Source organism: Coloeus monedula (assembly GCF_965178545.1).
Source record: "Coloeus monedula genome assembly, chromosome: 19".
NCBI lineage: Eukaryota > Metazoa > Chordata > Aves > Passeriformes > Corvidae > Coloeus > Coloeus monedula.
In genome coordinates, this window is record NC_138799.1 from 3,766,014 (window position 1) to 3,781,234 (window position 15,221).

Sequence of the window (15,221 nt, forward strand, 5' to 3'; positions counted from 1 at the left end):
TTCCAACCCAAACCAATTTATGATTCCGTGCTGAGCTGCAGAGTGACCCTGGCCCTGGGCTGAGTGACCTGGCAGGTCTCTTCCATGGCTGGGTTGGGTCTGTGGGTGAGGCTGTGCATCCATGTCATCTCCTCACCTCCTGAACCTTGCAGGAAGGATCTGGGGTGAATGTGTGTCTGCAGAGGTCGGAGCCTTCTGCTCCAGGCAGGAGGTGACCGACTGCAGGCTCACCTGGCTGTGGCTCATGGGGTCTGTGCTCCAGCTGGGCTGTGAGCCCTGAGCACTCTGTGATGAAAACTGGGGCAGCCCCTGGACAGAGGTGCCTTTGCTGGCTGAGAAATGGGTGAGTGCTCCTGCCTGCCGTGGGATTTGTGTTCATCCAAGTGGTGCTGAAAGGCAAAAGGAGACACAGCCCTGGCTGAGGGGGGCATGTAGGAACTGGAACCAAGAGTTTCTCTGTTTATCTTGTGGTATTTGCATGTCTGGAGCCCATGACAGTCGTGCTGGGGAACATGCTCCGCACCCATCCACTCCTTTGGATCCTCCAGCTTTCCCACATTTAGGTTAATCATCCTACAGGCTGATAAGGCAAATAAAATCCGTTATCTCGACCAAGATAAAACAAAGAGTTTGCTTTGATCTCCTGCAGTAAGGCCTGGCCGCTGGTTTTGTGACTTCTCTGCTGTCTGCCGGGGGAGGGAAGTGATGGCAGTGGTGATGAACCTTCTGTAATTAAGGAATCGTTCTCTTTTAAGCTATTTCTAGACTGCCGTCCCTGCCTGAGATGTTTCTGTTGGCCAGTGGTTGAAGGGACACCATAGGCTGGGTGCAGTGCCAACTCCATAAACTGTGTCAGAGGAACTGAAGGAGATTATAGAGAGATAACTTTGTTTTGAGAAGATCAAACGTTGTTGTGAACAAAAAAGATAAGTTGACAGCAAGCCAGTTGTGTTCTTTACTCCTCCAGCAAACAAACAGACACAGACACACTTCTACATTGTCAAAAATGCCGTGATGAAGCTGAAGTGTATGTGGCTAAAAATGGAAAAAGCAGCTGGTCTTGGATGGCAGCCTGTGCTCAGACTTCTTTGGGCCCAATTTTCCTTACATCTGTTAGAGGTTTTAAAAGAGGGATGTGGGGAGAGAGCTGCTTTCCTTTGGGTTGGTTAAATTTGGGTCACTCATTTCAGTGATCTTCTGAGCTGGTCTCTGCACAGAAGTTCCCAGGGTTCCTGTAGGGTCACATGCATCAATACCTCATCCTCTTGAATCGTTTTGGTTTGGGCATGAAGGTAGCACCAGACATACTGGAAGACAAAGCTGGAGTCAAGGGTCTGGTCCAAAACATTTTGCAACCAACAAAACTTTGCAGATGTTTATACATTTATGAAAAGCAAATAATTTTAACAAACCATCTAAGGTTGCTGTGCCAGCCCAGGAGTGACAGCCTGGGGATTTGGGGTTGCTGGACTTATATCACCTGCAGTTTGTTCTGTGTGGAAGCTGTATGTTGGTTTTTGCATGGCAAAGGCCATTTGTCCGACGGCAATGAAGGATGGCTGAAATGAAGCGTCTTTCAACACCTTGAAGTTCAGAGGCTGATGATGCTCTAGCAAATATGAGCATTACCTTGGGTTTATGTTTAGCTTTTCAACCCTTGAGAAGGTGTTCAGGGTTTGTCTGAGTCAGGTGGTCTTACCAGGTGTTCTCCTGCATTATTCCCAGAATCAGAGAGGGAGGTGAAAAGGGATTTGCAGCAGGACAGAAGTGGCTGAGGCATTAATCCCTTGTTATTATGAGTGCTTGACAGCCCCCCAGCCAACCTGGCTTGGTCTGGTTGTTCTGTTGCTGTGGATGATCATTTGCTGTAGTGTGTGTGTCAAACTCTCTTTGATGCTTATCCACAGTACCTTAATCTTTTATGGTGGCTCTGCCTTCCCCCCTTTCCTCCTCTCTTGCTGTACATGGAGTGGGACAGACATTCCTTCCCTCTTTCAAAGAAAAGCTCAGCTTGTGGAGATCTCAGAGTAAGAAGATTAGATGGGAATCCAAAAGGACGTGGTGCTGAGGAGGAGAGGGCAGTGATAAAAGTTAATGATATGTAAGCTCTTGAAAGGAGCTTTCTCAGCCACAGCTGTGTGGTAACTCACAAGTCTTGAACTGTAGGGCATTGCTTTCAACTCCAGCACAAATGCACCTGGGGCGTGTTCCATGTGGGCTGGGGAGATCTGGAGGGACATCACAGGAGCTGTCCTACCCAGATGGGGCTGGAGCCCCTGCCTCTGTTTGCTTCCCCTGTGTGTTATGACTCTGAATGGGGAATTTTGTTCACTCTGCTCAGCATTTGCTCTGACCTGGGAGCTTGTGCTGTTCTCTGCTGATGCACTGAAGAGTTGGTGTGCTCTGGACTCTTCTCTGAAGCTCTGGCACATAGAGGTACAGGATGAGTCCCTGGTTACAGCCTCTGAAGCTACAAATGTGCAGGCTCATGCTCTGTCTCAGGGCATCCACTGGCAACTCCCTCCCATCCACAGTGGAAATCAGTTCATGGACCAAGTGCCAGAAAAACGCTGCGGAGATGGCAAAAGTTTGCATGGCAGGAGAGCCTGGTCGGGGCCCTGCCTTTGCTGCCCACTTCATTGTCTTGGAGGAATCCCTCTACCCACTCCTGCTTCTTTTGTAACCAGGAGCCAGTGAACGTGGGCCTGAGGTTTAGTCCTTGCGTCGGGTTTTCTTCTTCCAGGTTCAGCTGGTGATTAAGAGTTTGCTGGTCCTGCTCCCAGAGGTGCTGTGGGATTGTGCAGGGTGGGAGAAGCCACTGCCCAGGTCACTGGAGTGGCTCTACAAAGGGAGGTCCTGAACTGTCCAGGAGGAAAGGGAGTGTATCAGGTGGTTTCTGTATCAAAACCTTCTCCAGTCTATCTTGGTCACTCCTAAATTTGAAAAACTCATAGTTTGAAGAGGAAAAAAGGATTTGGAAGGCAGACTTTGGATGTGTGGGAGCAGGTGTGGGATGGATTGTGCCTCATGATTGAGGAGTGTTGGAGGCTGCTGGCACTGAGGGAGGAGCAGGGGTATTTGGATGCTCTTTGCCTCATGTCCTCTTCCCCTGCTTCCATCCTGTGCAGACTGGATGGAGAATGGAGATTACCTTGGAATTGTCCAGAGATGTCCTGGGAAAAAGGAGTAGATCTGAGCAGCTTTTCTGATAAAACTTAATTGTTTAGACAAACTCTGGCTGAACTTGCTTCCTCCTGCCTCCCAGCGTGCAGATAAACGGGGTGGAAGTGGGAGGCCGAGTTCACAGGCTGCTGGGGCCCTCCCTGGGGTCACCCCACCCCCGAGACCCCCTGTACACCCCTTCTGGTGGCCTTGGAGGAGACGAGAGGACGCAGTTGAGTGCTGAGGGTGATGCCCTGGCTTTGGGTAGTTCAGTGCTCCGAGATGTGATGGGAACCTTGATAAGGCAGCACATCAGGGGTGTGGGTGGTCCTGGGGGCAGCAGTGAGTCCGTCATGGTTCAGCTGCAGAGGCTGGACCTTGGCTGTGTGTTGCTCTGCAGGATGCAGGAGGTGAATTTGCTCCAGCCCTGTTCTCTCCAAGCCTGGCAGTGCTGGGTGTAGGGTGGCTGGGCAGAGCTGTGCCCCTGAGAGATCCCTGTTTGACCTGGCAGTGAGGGTAGTCAGGATTTGGGTGGGATGTGGCCACTGGAGAGGTGTTGCCATGACCTGTGTGGCTCCTGCTGAGGTCTCCAGGAACTGCTTTGTGGAGTCAGATGAAATCTGAGATCCTGCCATAACACTGATGTTCCTCCCACCACTCCTCAGGGAAACAGTCCTCCTTGGCCTACTTTGTGTAGTAAATAAAAGTTTATTTACAGCCCAGGAGTGCACGCCCTGAGGTTGGGAGGTGAAGGGTTCCTGCAGGGCCCTGGAGGAGCTCTGGAGTTTCCTTTCTGCTTCGTGCCTTCGGTTCCTGGACAGAAAGTCTTGGGAAGGAGCAGCCCTGTGAGTGGGAGCTCAGGGGAAGCAGAGCCCTTTGCGTGGGCCTTGAGGCATGGCTTTGTCCCTGTGTGTCACCTGGAGAATGAGAACTGAGAGGAGATAACAAGTGCTCACGTGTGACACGTGGGCTGGAGCAGCCAGGGACAGCAGCAGGAGGTGAGCTGCCATCCATCTGTCCCCCTCCTTGGCTGAGGGTGGTGTGGGGACGGCGCTGAGGGGGATGTGGGCATGGGGCTGAGCTCTGCTCACCAGCGTCTGTGGGGTTTCCAACTCTGCCCTGGCACTGCCCATAAATCTTCTGCAGAGCTTCAGGGAATGAGCATTTGTCTTCTCCTCCACTTGGAGGAGCGGGAGGGGTCTCTTTGGGGTTATTTCAGCCCATGTGTGGGACAGATTGTTTATGGGACAGTTGTTTGAAGGGCAAGTAAACCAAAGCCATGATTTGGGCTCCACTGAAAGAGCAAAGCTGGGAAAGCTTCAAGTCGTGGCTGCAGAGACAAGGGGGAACATGGCTGTGGCTTTCTGCTGGGGACCAGTGTTGTGTCCCTTGGGAGAGGCACAGAGAACATTGTTTGGAGTTTCTGCTTTTCCTCCTCATTTTTCAGACACGCAAGATTAATTGCTCTCTTTTATTGTCCGCAGCAATATTTATTTTGCTGCTCGGCAGCAGCAGGAACTGGATAGGTTTCACAAACTGAATTTTCCGTGGACAAGCCCCTCCTCTGATTTCACACTTCCAGCTGCCAGGCTCAGTTTTAAAACAGTTTGCACCAAGGTTGAAAAATATTTGTAGGGCAGAGCAATGCCTTGCAGGAAATGGCTTAAGCTTCCTGCTCCCAAGATGGTGTGAGTGTTAAAACAGAACTGGAGAAATATTAGACATCCTACATCCGGCCTGGCTGGGGAGGGTGACCCTGGGGTGATGAGATGGAAAGCCTGGACACCCCCTCCCCCTGCTGCTTGTGCCTGGCAGCTTCCGGCAGGATGAGGGGCCCTGCTGGTGCCCCCCGACCCCCACCCCCTGACTTTATGGGGGGAAAAACGGGCAAATTGCTTCCTGCTCCTCTGGGTTTTGCTGTGTTTCGGTTTTGTGGGAAATGTGTGGGGAGAAGTGGTCGAAGGTGTGGAGCGAAGTGTCAGCAGAGTGAGTTTTCAGCAGAAAATGGGAGTTGGGAAAGCGCTGGTTCTGATGAAATGTTTGTAGCAGTTTATTCACCACCTCCCAGCCTGCAGTGAAAGGTGAAAGTCTGGGACAGCTGGATCTGAGCTGGTCCCGTTTGTTTGGGGCTGGAGTGGGACCTTCCTCATCCGTCAGTGAAAATCACTGCTGAATTATTGGCTTAATCAGAGAAAACGGAATTCCTCCAGCGCGGGTGAATTCCCACTCGGTGCCGGCTGAGCACCATCTACCTGGCCAGGCAGGGAATAGCAGCTGCTGTGTGTCCAGGACAGACGGACAGCGCTGGGACAGAAATTGGGAGTATGGGTGAGCAGGAGCGTGGGGAAGGGCGGGCAGCGATGGGGTCCCGTGGGCAGGGAGGACCTCGCTGGAGCTCTGGGGTGGCTGTCACATCTTCAGATGGAATTCAGCTCCCTGGGGGTTACTGCCCTGGTATAGTAAGCTTCTCCAAACCCTGGTTTGCTGGCTGGAGCATGGAGATTTAGGGAATTTTATTCAGAATGTTACCGGCTGGATAAAAAAAAAAAATACCTGAGCCGTGTCTGGGAGTCTGCAGATGCAGGAGGAATGAGGTGGAGGCAGTGGGCAGAGCAAGAGGAGGAGTATGGGTCAGAGCTTGGGCTGGTCTGAGCTCACTCACGCTCACTTCCTCCAGCAGTCACTGAGAATCCTAAAATTGCTCATAATGGAGGAAAAATTGCACCCGTGCTGGGAGCTGAGTCCCTTTGGGAGGTGTGTTCCAGCTGCAGGAGCAGCAGCAAAGCGTGTGGGTGCTTTTTGGGGCGGGTGCACCATGAATGGAGCATTATGCTGTGCTCCAAGCACCCTCCTCGCGAGCTTTCCGCCCTGACCCCTTCCTTTCCTGCGCTGTTCCATGTGGGATGGTGGGAGCCCCGGCCGCTCTGTCAGAGCAGGGATCCGGAGGGGTGAGTCCCACCCTCAGAGGCAGCTCTGGGCCTGGGGAGGTCGGTGTCTGACGCCCACCTTTCCCCATGGCACATAACCCCCCTAAACCCTGAGCAGCTCAGCCCTTGGGGCTCGGGATTTGGCGAGGCACACCCTGTTTGTTTTCTCAGGTTTTTCCATGGGGTGCTTTTCCTGGGAAAGCTTTGGCCTGCGGACCTGGGGGAGGGGAAGATGAGGCTGATTTAAATCCCAGAAGCAGTCACAGCTGGCTGAAAGCTGTGTCTGCAGCCTGCAGTACACCGGAGGTGCCCAGTGCTCTTGGACAACGCGCTGGTGAAGCTGAGGGAGTGGGAGCCAATCCTGGGGCTGCCGCTGCAGGGTGTGGGGGGGCAGGAGAGGAGGGGTGGGCTGGAAGACTGCTGGGGCTGTTTGGGGACAGAAATGCAGTTATTTACCCTGGAGTCATCCCCATTTGCCCTGGAGTCATCCCCACTGGCCCATGGCTGCCACGCTGTGCAGGGACCAGCAGGGTGGTCATGCACAATGTGGGGCAGAGGATGTGTGTAAAAAGGCTTTGCTGCCCCAAATGATGCTGGGTTGAAGCCTGCTTTTACCTCCCTGCCCCATCAGCTGGTGAGGCACATACTCACACAACATCCTTGGGTCCACAGGGCTCCAGGTGGGGTGGGGGAACAGGGAAAATTCATAGGAAAAGGGAGCATCCTTCCCCAGGAGTGTCCTGGAGCCCCTCAGGCAGTTCAGCAGCCCCAGGGTGTGCTGAGCAGCTGTGGTGGGGCTGTGGGGCTGCAGCAAGAAGCGGTGCTGCTGTGTAATCCCTGCATGGGGGATTTATTTTTCTTCTCCTGGCTGGCTGACCCTCAGTCTGGCCCTGCCAGCCCTTCTCTCTGTGTCACTGCGGGTCAGGGTGTCCCTGTGTGGGATGTGCCCTCCTTCCCACGGCTCCCACAGAGGGACGTGGAGCCTGGGGCTGCAGCAGTGGGAGAGGCACAGAAAGGTTTGGGAAGAGGTTTGGAGAGAGCTCCTTGAAAGGCTCTGTCCAGGGCAGAGGGCAGTGCTTGACTTGCTGAACCACAGATCTGCAGGGAAGCCAAAGTTTGTCTTAAATCTTTCTTAAAGCTTGTCTTAAATCTGAGATGACTGGGTAATCTGGAGCCCAGGGAGTGAGTTTTAGCCTGTCTCTGTGAGACTGGGGTTCTGCCTTGCCCTGATGTGCTCTGCAGGAGCATGGATTGGGACGGGAAGGGCGGGGATGTAGCAGGGTCTGTGCTGGACCTGCCTGCATCCCTCAAGGGATGGATCCAGCATCCAGTCTTTGCCTCAAAAGCTGATTTTCCCTATTGCTCTTCATCTAGAAAATAGATTTCCACCACAGCCTTTACTTGAATGGTCCCAAACTCTGAATCCAGGGTCTTGGAGCCCTCAATAAAGCTTTTTCTTCTGGTTAAAAAACGTGAGTAATGGTTGATAGATCTCCAAGTGTGCACCCGAGGTTGTGGAGTGACCTAGGCCCCCAGGAATAGGCTGAAGTCAGCAGCACTCTCTCTCTCAGCTTCAGGAGGGTGTCAGACATGAGAGCTGTATCCTGCTGAGCTGAAAACCTCAAACCCTGTTGGGGCCCATGACCTTTAAGTGGCAGCGAGTGTCACAGAGCGGAGCCTCTGCCTTGATCTCAGATTACGGCGGGGGAGGAGGCTCTGAGCAGAGTGGTGGCAGGGCTGCCCTGGTTTCTCTGAGTTGGTGTTTGGGAGGCAGTGGGGCTGCCCTGATTTCATGGGGTGGTGGGGCTCATGCTGGGGGTTTCTCTGTGCTGGCCAGGCTGAGATGAGGGTTTGGGGAGCTGGTGGGGAGCACAGCACCCAGTGCCCCGGAGCCAGGGACACCCATTGCTGTGGGGCAGCACGTGCTGCTCCCTCCTCAGGTGCTCATGGGGGCCTCATGGGATTTGCAGTCTGGAGCATCCCCCTGACACTTTCTCTAGTCCTTGTAGGAAACGGAAACAAGGATCCTTGGTGTCCTGCAGGTTTGTGTCCAGAAGAGTTGCTCTGAACATGTCCTGTGTAAGATCTCCAGGAAGCATGACGTGCTGTCACCGTGTTAGGTTTGTGGATGCTGTCAAGGTGGGGATTAGGTGTACAGAGCCAAACAGGTACAAATGAACCCCAAAAACATGCACCAAGTGTGCATGGCAGCTCGGAGGAAATGCTTCTTCTGTTCATACCTAAAGCCAAGCTCTGCTTTCTTAGAAGTGGCTTCACCCAGCAATGCCTGTGATGGTTCCTGATGATCCTTTGAGAGTTTATTCAGCAGCAGCACCTTCTAATTCAGGTCTCTCCACTTCCCCAGCAAATGCAGCTTCCCTGGCTTCTGTCACGTGTGTATGGACACCTGCCCTTGGTCTGAGTGCTGGTCCCAGTCCATGTAATGCTCTGTAGGGTGGATGGTGATGGAGACCTGGTGCTGAGTGCTTCATTCCCCACTTGGTGTGATTGTGGTGCAGGTCTGCCCTGAAACATCTCTCAAATATTGGTTCATCCATCTATCTATCTATCTATCTATCTATCTATCTATCTATCTATCTTCTGCAGTCTCCTGAGGAGCATTACATCCTAATTGGAATTAGGTGTCTAAATACCTTTTAGGATGTATGTCCTGGCTCTCCTGTGCCTCTGAACATGGCACTGCCCCATCACCCTGATGCTGGAACAGCATCAAACCCCAAGATGTGCTCTGGCATGGGGAGTGGGATGGTGGGAGCAGCTGGGGTGAGGCAGGAAGAGGCGGGATGCCCCTCTTAGACCTCCCAGGGAACACTAACACAGCTTCTTTCATGTTGTGGTGGAGCCCATTGCAGGCAGACACCGTGCTACATCTCAACACAACTGGCTCAGGAGCTGATTTGCTGTAGACACCTTCTGTTTTCAGCAGGATGAGGTGTTTCTCCAAGGAGCAGGTCAGGACATCGCAGCTCCAGGTCTGCCACCCCACCTTTTCTATTGCTCCTCCAACAATTAGGCAGCTAGAATCCATCCAGCCCCTCATTTAAACTCCTCCTTGAGCTACAGGATGTCCTGTGAGATTACTGAGCACTTGAATGAGGGGCTTTCTTAGCTTGGCAGAGGCTGAGCAGACCCCAGAGAGCTCCTGTGCTGGGGGAAGAGTCTGTTGCCAAGTCGTAGGAGGAATTCCCACGTTCCTGTTCCTTCCTGCTGGCTGCCAAATGCTTGTCCTGTCCACAAAAGCTGATGTATTTGCTAGGATTTAACCTTTGCTCATAGAAGTGAATAACGGAGATCTTTTACTTTTGGTTTCTGGGTGTAAATTCACAGCTCAGCGCTGCTTTTGTATGCACAGCACGGACCCGTGGTGGGAAAAAACGGAGGAGGAACAGAGAGAGACTTCGCTTGGGTGAAATCCTTTGTAGCAACAGCTGGGAGCCCACAGAAAATTGCTGCTCCCTCCTGCCCTGATGAACCCCCAAACCAGGCTCTAGGTGCCAACCAGACCTCACCATTTCAGTAGTAGCACAAAGGCAGCCCCGTGGGATGCGGAATTTGGGATTTCTCATGCCCGGAGTCGCTGCTGGTCCTGTCTGGACTGATGGACAGGCTCCCACATCTTCCCTGTTGGCAGCAAGCATGTCCATGGAGTTTCAGGGAGAAGGAATGCTCCTTTTTGTTGCTTCTTTTCATGCCTACAGCAGAAGACACAGCTAGCACTGTTTTACTCTGCCCTGGACCCTCTTTTTGTTCTCTGGTTTGTGTCCTGTGGGACAGCCCTGGTCGCACTGGTGCTCGTGGTTGCCACCAGTCATGTCACCAGCAGCCTGGCCACCTCTATGTGGAGCTGACCTGGTTTGGGGGAGGTGAGAATGGCCCAAACTTCAGCTCTCAAATCTGGGCAAAGCAGAAAAGAGAAAACCAGCAGGTCCAAGCACAGCCTGAACTCATTTTCGGAGGACATCAGCCATGGCCCACGGGTGGGATCAGCAGGAGGGAACCCTGCACAGAGGAGAGAGGTCTCTGAAACCCCATGGTGAGGGTTTGGGGCATGGTAGAACCGTGTGATGCCCTGATCGAGGTCAGCTGTCCATCAGGGCAGTGTGTGGCCTCCAAAAAGCTGGAATGAGTCTCCAGTGCTGCTCCAGGATTTGGTTCTAATTAAAGGGACACCCATGTAGGTGACCCCGGGGCACTCCTCCCCACAGGGGTGGGGAGAAGCTGCTGGTGGAGTGAGGCTCTTGGCTGGGGGATTTGCTTAGGAGCGGGCTTGCAGTGGGACCCTGGGGAAGCAGCATGGAGAGGTCCAACCTTACCAGTGTTTGCTGTTCCTGCACCAGCAATGCCTTCCTGGAGCTAAAGTTCCGTGAGATCAGCAGAAGCAGGGGTAAAGCTGAAGTGTTTTTTGCTGTGGGCGTGTGGAAATTGGACCCACAAAAGGACGGGAATTGCAGTGATTGCCCCCAAAATGACAGGGTGCTGATTATAATCACAGTCCATGGCATTGCTGCTGGCCCAGGGGTTATGACCAGTGCCATAACCCCACAGAATTCTCTTTTCTTGCCTATCTGTGTAAATCTCTGCTCTCCCATCAGTGCCTGCCCTCAGCACTCCCTGAAAATTGCCCAAAAATTCCATCTTGGTGCAATTTAGAATACGCTCCAGCCTGCCCTGAGCACATCTGGTATCTGTGCGTCGGGTGATATTAATCACAGCGTGAACGCAGCCAAGTGTTAAACGGCACAGCCCTCCCACCTCCCCCCTGAAAACGAAGGTTGTTTCCGTGCTCCAGCAATAAAATGAACCCAGCATTCCCGGGCAGGCGGTGATCTGGCAGGAACAACTGCTGTGTGGGATGAAGGGATGAGGAACGCTCCGAAACGGGCCAAGAAACCATGTGCTCCTAGGACTTTTTGAAATCCCTGCGGTGTTTGAAGCTATTTTCTAGTCCTCCTCATTTTCTGAATCCGCGGCTGTTCCTGCTGCGTCTGCAACTGCTCCCTCTGCCCCGGAATTTTGTGCCGAGGTCTTGTTGTTTTGGGTGTAAATGCTGCTTTCTGTTTCCAGGAAGGTAAACACCCCTCCCTTGCCCTGCTTGGCTGTGCAGATATCAAAGTGCTTCACAAAGCAGGGGGGAGATGATGTTTCTGTTTTGCAGATGGGGGAGAGGAGTTGCAGAGGCTGCTGAGAAGTCCATGGGAATCTGCTCGCTTGGAGGGTGCTTGTGGTTTTGCTTCAGGACACTTAGTGGCTTCCTTTAGTGTTGGGCAATGACAGGACTGGCACAAGGGATATTTTTGCTCCCCTTTTTCTGGGCTGGCCACACAGCAGACAGTGAGCAAAACCCCACCAGCACCATGCTGGTCATGTTGCCCCCAAGTTCCCCAGTTTGTGGTTGATTAAAAAACAAAAGAAGAAAAAAAATACAGAAAAAACCCCCAAAACTGTGGTTTCAGCACAGTTGGCGCCTCAGCCACTGAGGTTGCTGTGCTTTTAAGGGAGGCAGCCCCAGCACTGGTGCCTGGGAGGAATGGGGGGGCGAGAACTCTTGTGTGGTGTCTTTGATGTTGGAGGCTTTTACCCGCGTTACCCGGGGAGAAACTCGAGTGCTTTTCATGTCTGGTGGTGAGGGAGGCAGAGAGCCAGGAGGGATCTGCTTTGTGAGACCTTTTCGAAGGGAATTCAGCAGAACTTTCCAGAAGTTGGGGGGAGGCTCTCTGGGGCAGCAGCTGAAATAGGTGCTGAAGCATCCTTGGCTCTCGCGGGCTCCAGGCAGCGTGCATTGTCCTCCTCATCATCCTTGGCTGAGTAAGTCTCTGCTTGAGCTCTCCCCAGCCTCAGGGAGTAAAAAGCTGTGGCAAGGGCTGTGCTGGGGTCTCCACAGCCGTGCCAGTGGGGATTTGTGGAGTGGGGAAGTTGAGCGTGGCCGTGCGATGAGTACGTGGGGGTTTGAAGGGTAAGGAGGGGAAAAATAGAGCAGTGGCTTAGCAGGGGGAAAATACCAGGGACGTGATGCAGGCACTGTCACAGGGGAGTGATTTGTCAGGACCTGTGCCGAGGGAGGAGGCAGAGCCGGCTCTGCCACCTCTCAGGCTCCCTGTGGGATGAGATGTGCTGGGCTGAGCCTCTGCACCATGGCCCGAGCAGGCAGAGAGTGGGACAGGGGAGTCACAGAGGCTGGCATCAGGTCCTGGGGGTGAAATGGGGTGGCAGCAGCCCTGACATCATCCAGGGCATGGGGGCTCCCTGGGGTGTCAGCTCCCGGCAGGATGGGACCCCGGTGCAGACGGGCTGTCCTCACCCAGCTCCCACTGCCCTGTGGTGGAAAGGGGCCTGGCTGCTGGCAGTGCCAGGCAGGGGCGGGGTGCTGCCTGTGGTGGGCTCCGTGCTGAGTTTGGGAGCCCTGCCCCAGCCAGAGGGGCCGGGTGTGGTTTGCCTCTGCGCAGGTGGTGGGAAGGGGCTGCCACAGCCTGGCCAGCCTGGCAGATGTGTGGCTGTGAGGGCTCTGCAGGAGATGCTCTCACGTTACTTTTGGCAAATGTGTTCCTGTGACATCGCGGGGAGTGTGTCTGGTGACGTAAGGGAGGGCTGGCAGCCCAGGGTGGCCTCTCTCCTTGGTTTCTGCTCTGGAAGTTGGCTGTGAGCTGATGTGGAAAAGGAACTTCCTGGTGTTTGATGGCCCCTTGTCCTGATGAACACTGGGGAAAACCTCCTGAGCGTCCTTGTGTGTGCTGGTGGGTGCAGGGCTCCTGTCTCCAGCCCTTTTCCATGGCTCTCGGTGCCTCTGTGGGAAGTGCTCCCCAAAATCAGCCTCCTGCTCTCCCCTCCTCTTGCTCATCCTGCCCCAGCACTTGCAGCAGCCCCCAAACCTGAGCTACAACCCGTGCCCAGGGCACACATCTCCTATGCACTGTGGGGTGCACTGGGATCACCCAGAGCCCTGGGGACACCCCAACCCCCCAAAAAGGGCAGGGCTGTGGGGATGCCACATGGATGGGGACACTGTGACAGTGGGGATGCCACATGGCTGGGGACACCAAAGGGATGACTACACTCCAGGGATGTGGATGCCATGGGGATGGGGAGGGCTATGTTGCAGCCCTGGAGCTCTGCAAACTGGCCCAGCTCCGAGCCTCACTTTTTTTTGTTTTCCTCTTTCTTTTTCTTCTTCTTTTTTTTTTTTTTTTAATCATTTGAACAGCCCCTCTGCATCCTTGCCTCACCATTCCTGATGGCCCAGTGACAGTGACACAGATGTTTAGGTGACACGGTAGGGCCCCCTGGACTTGCCAGGCACAGAGGTTTTCCATCTTGCCTTAGTCTGGCAGAGGTTGGGGGTACTGGGCACGGCAGCCCGGGCTGTGCCAGTGTGAACCCCCAGGAACTGCTCTTTCCCTCTGTATCCCAATGTCTCCCTGTCAAACAGCCCTTGGAAGCAGCCAGGGCTGCAGGAAAGGCTTCACGCCAGAGGATTTCAGGCTAGGCTTTTTATATCCATCCCAGTGTGACCACACTTCATTTAGGGAAGGAGCATCCGGGATGGATCTGGGCTGACATATTCAGGGCTGAGACTATCTCGGCTCTGCCAGAGCAGATCGGGGCCAGGGGAGCAGCTGGGATCCAATGGGGCCGGTACTGCTGCCCCATGCTGTGCCTTCCAGCATACACCGAGCTGTTTATGTAGGATTTCTTGGGGATTTCATAGGTGTTGTGTCCATCCTTCTGTAAAGAGCAGGTCATTCCATCTGTCCCAAAACTCCCTTCTTGGAGCCACGGGTATCCAGCCGTGATATCTCGTCCATGAGCTGAGCAGCTGCATGCCCTGCACGGCACACTGGGCTTGCTGCTGCTGCTTTCCAGGGTCAGCTTGTGGGAACACGCGGAGCAGAGGAGTACAGGAACAGCCTCCCATAGCGCCAGGCAAGTTTTGGGTTAAAGTTGCTTAATTTTATTGAATTCCTGCTGCTGTGGATGGTGGGTGCGGCAGAGGGAGCAGACTGGTGGTGCAGCTCTAGGGTGGGAGAGGATTTTGTGCTGCTGTTGGACATGTGCTGGCTGAGAGTCCTGGGTTTCCTGGTGCTAATGACTGTTGGGTGGGTGGACTAAATTCCCCTGGGAGGTAAGTGAGCCAGGCAATGGGGTATTTGTGTGTGCAGGCAACACTGGGCTGAGCTTTGGTTTTGAGACAAGGTAAAAACGCAAAAAACCAAGAATCGTGATTATGTGGGAACCCCTAAACGCTGCTGCCTAGTCCAGGTGTGGTTCCAGATTGTAGGATATAGCATCCAGGAGGAGTGCAGCTGTCCAGGGTGTGTGCCCTGCTTTAAGGGCCTCCTGAGTGCAGATAAGGACATGTCATGATAGAAAAAAACTGCTTGGAACACACGGAGAACTGCGATAGAGCTGTGAGCTCTCCCATGCTGTTGTAGTTGCCATCCATGATTTCCCATGTTGAGACCAAAACCCCTGTGTGGCCGTGGGGCTTGTGGGTAGCTCCATGGTGGTGTTTGTATGTGTTTGGCCCCACAGCCCCTCAGCACATACCCTCTCACTGGGTCGTGCTGGCCATGGCTCGAGGTATGCACATGTGGCACGGTCTAATGGCTTGGTGGCCAATAACCCGGCAGCAGCGGTTCCTGGACGCCTCTCCGTGGGGAATCCAGACTTCCCTTCCCTGAGCACGGTGGAATTTTTATAGCCTGTGGTTTCAAATGCTGTGATTTCCTTATGGCCCCGATGCCGAATGCAGCCCTGTGGAAGCTGTGCTGGGGCTGGGTGAAACACAGGCTGGAGCTGCTGCTCCCTGGGTAACGTGGCTGAGCTTTGCTCAAGCACAGGGGAAAGGCTGGGCTGGGGAAGGGAAGGCTGTCACTCCTGAGGTTGAGCCTGCTGGGTGCTGTGATCTTATGGCTGAATTCAACTGGACTTTGTTTCATTTATCCCTAAAATTTGTCGGGCTTGGTGGAGTAGAGTATGGTAAAGCTACCTGATTTGTTAAAAAGTAATCACCAAACTGGCAGTAAAAGAGTCAATCTTGCAAATACAGCTCCGTGGCATCCTGGAAGTGTCCATCCAAAAATCAGGATGGGAGTGGGCATGTGGCATTTCGAGGTA

General features: G+C 53.7%; 1 protein-coding gene across 2 annotated transcripts in view; it reads left to right on the plus strand.

Moving 5' to 3' along the window:
• SEPTIN9 (septin 9) overlaps positions 1-15,221 on the plus strand; it is a 68,519-nt gene that overhangs the window by 20,344 nt on the left and 32,954 nt on the right. The window contains exon 1 of one of the 2 annotated variants that reach the window (XM_082293827.1): positions 4,080-4,160. The exons of the other annotated variant lie outside the window; for it this stretch is intronic. The gene's annotated coding sequence lies outside the window, so the exon portion shown is untranslated. Of the gene's footprint in view, positions 1-4,079; positions 4,161-15,221 lie in introns of those variants that run through there. 2 annotated transcript variants of the gene reach the window in all.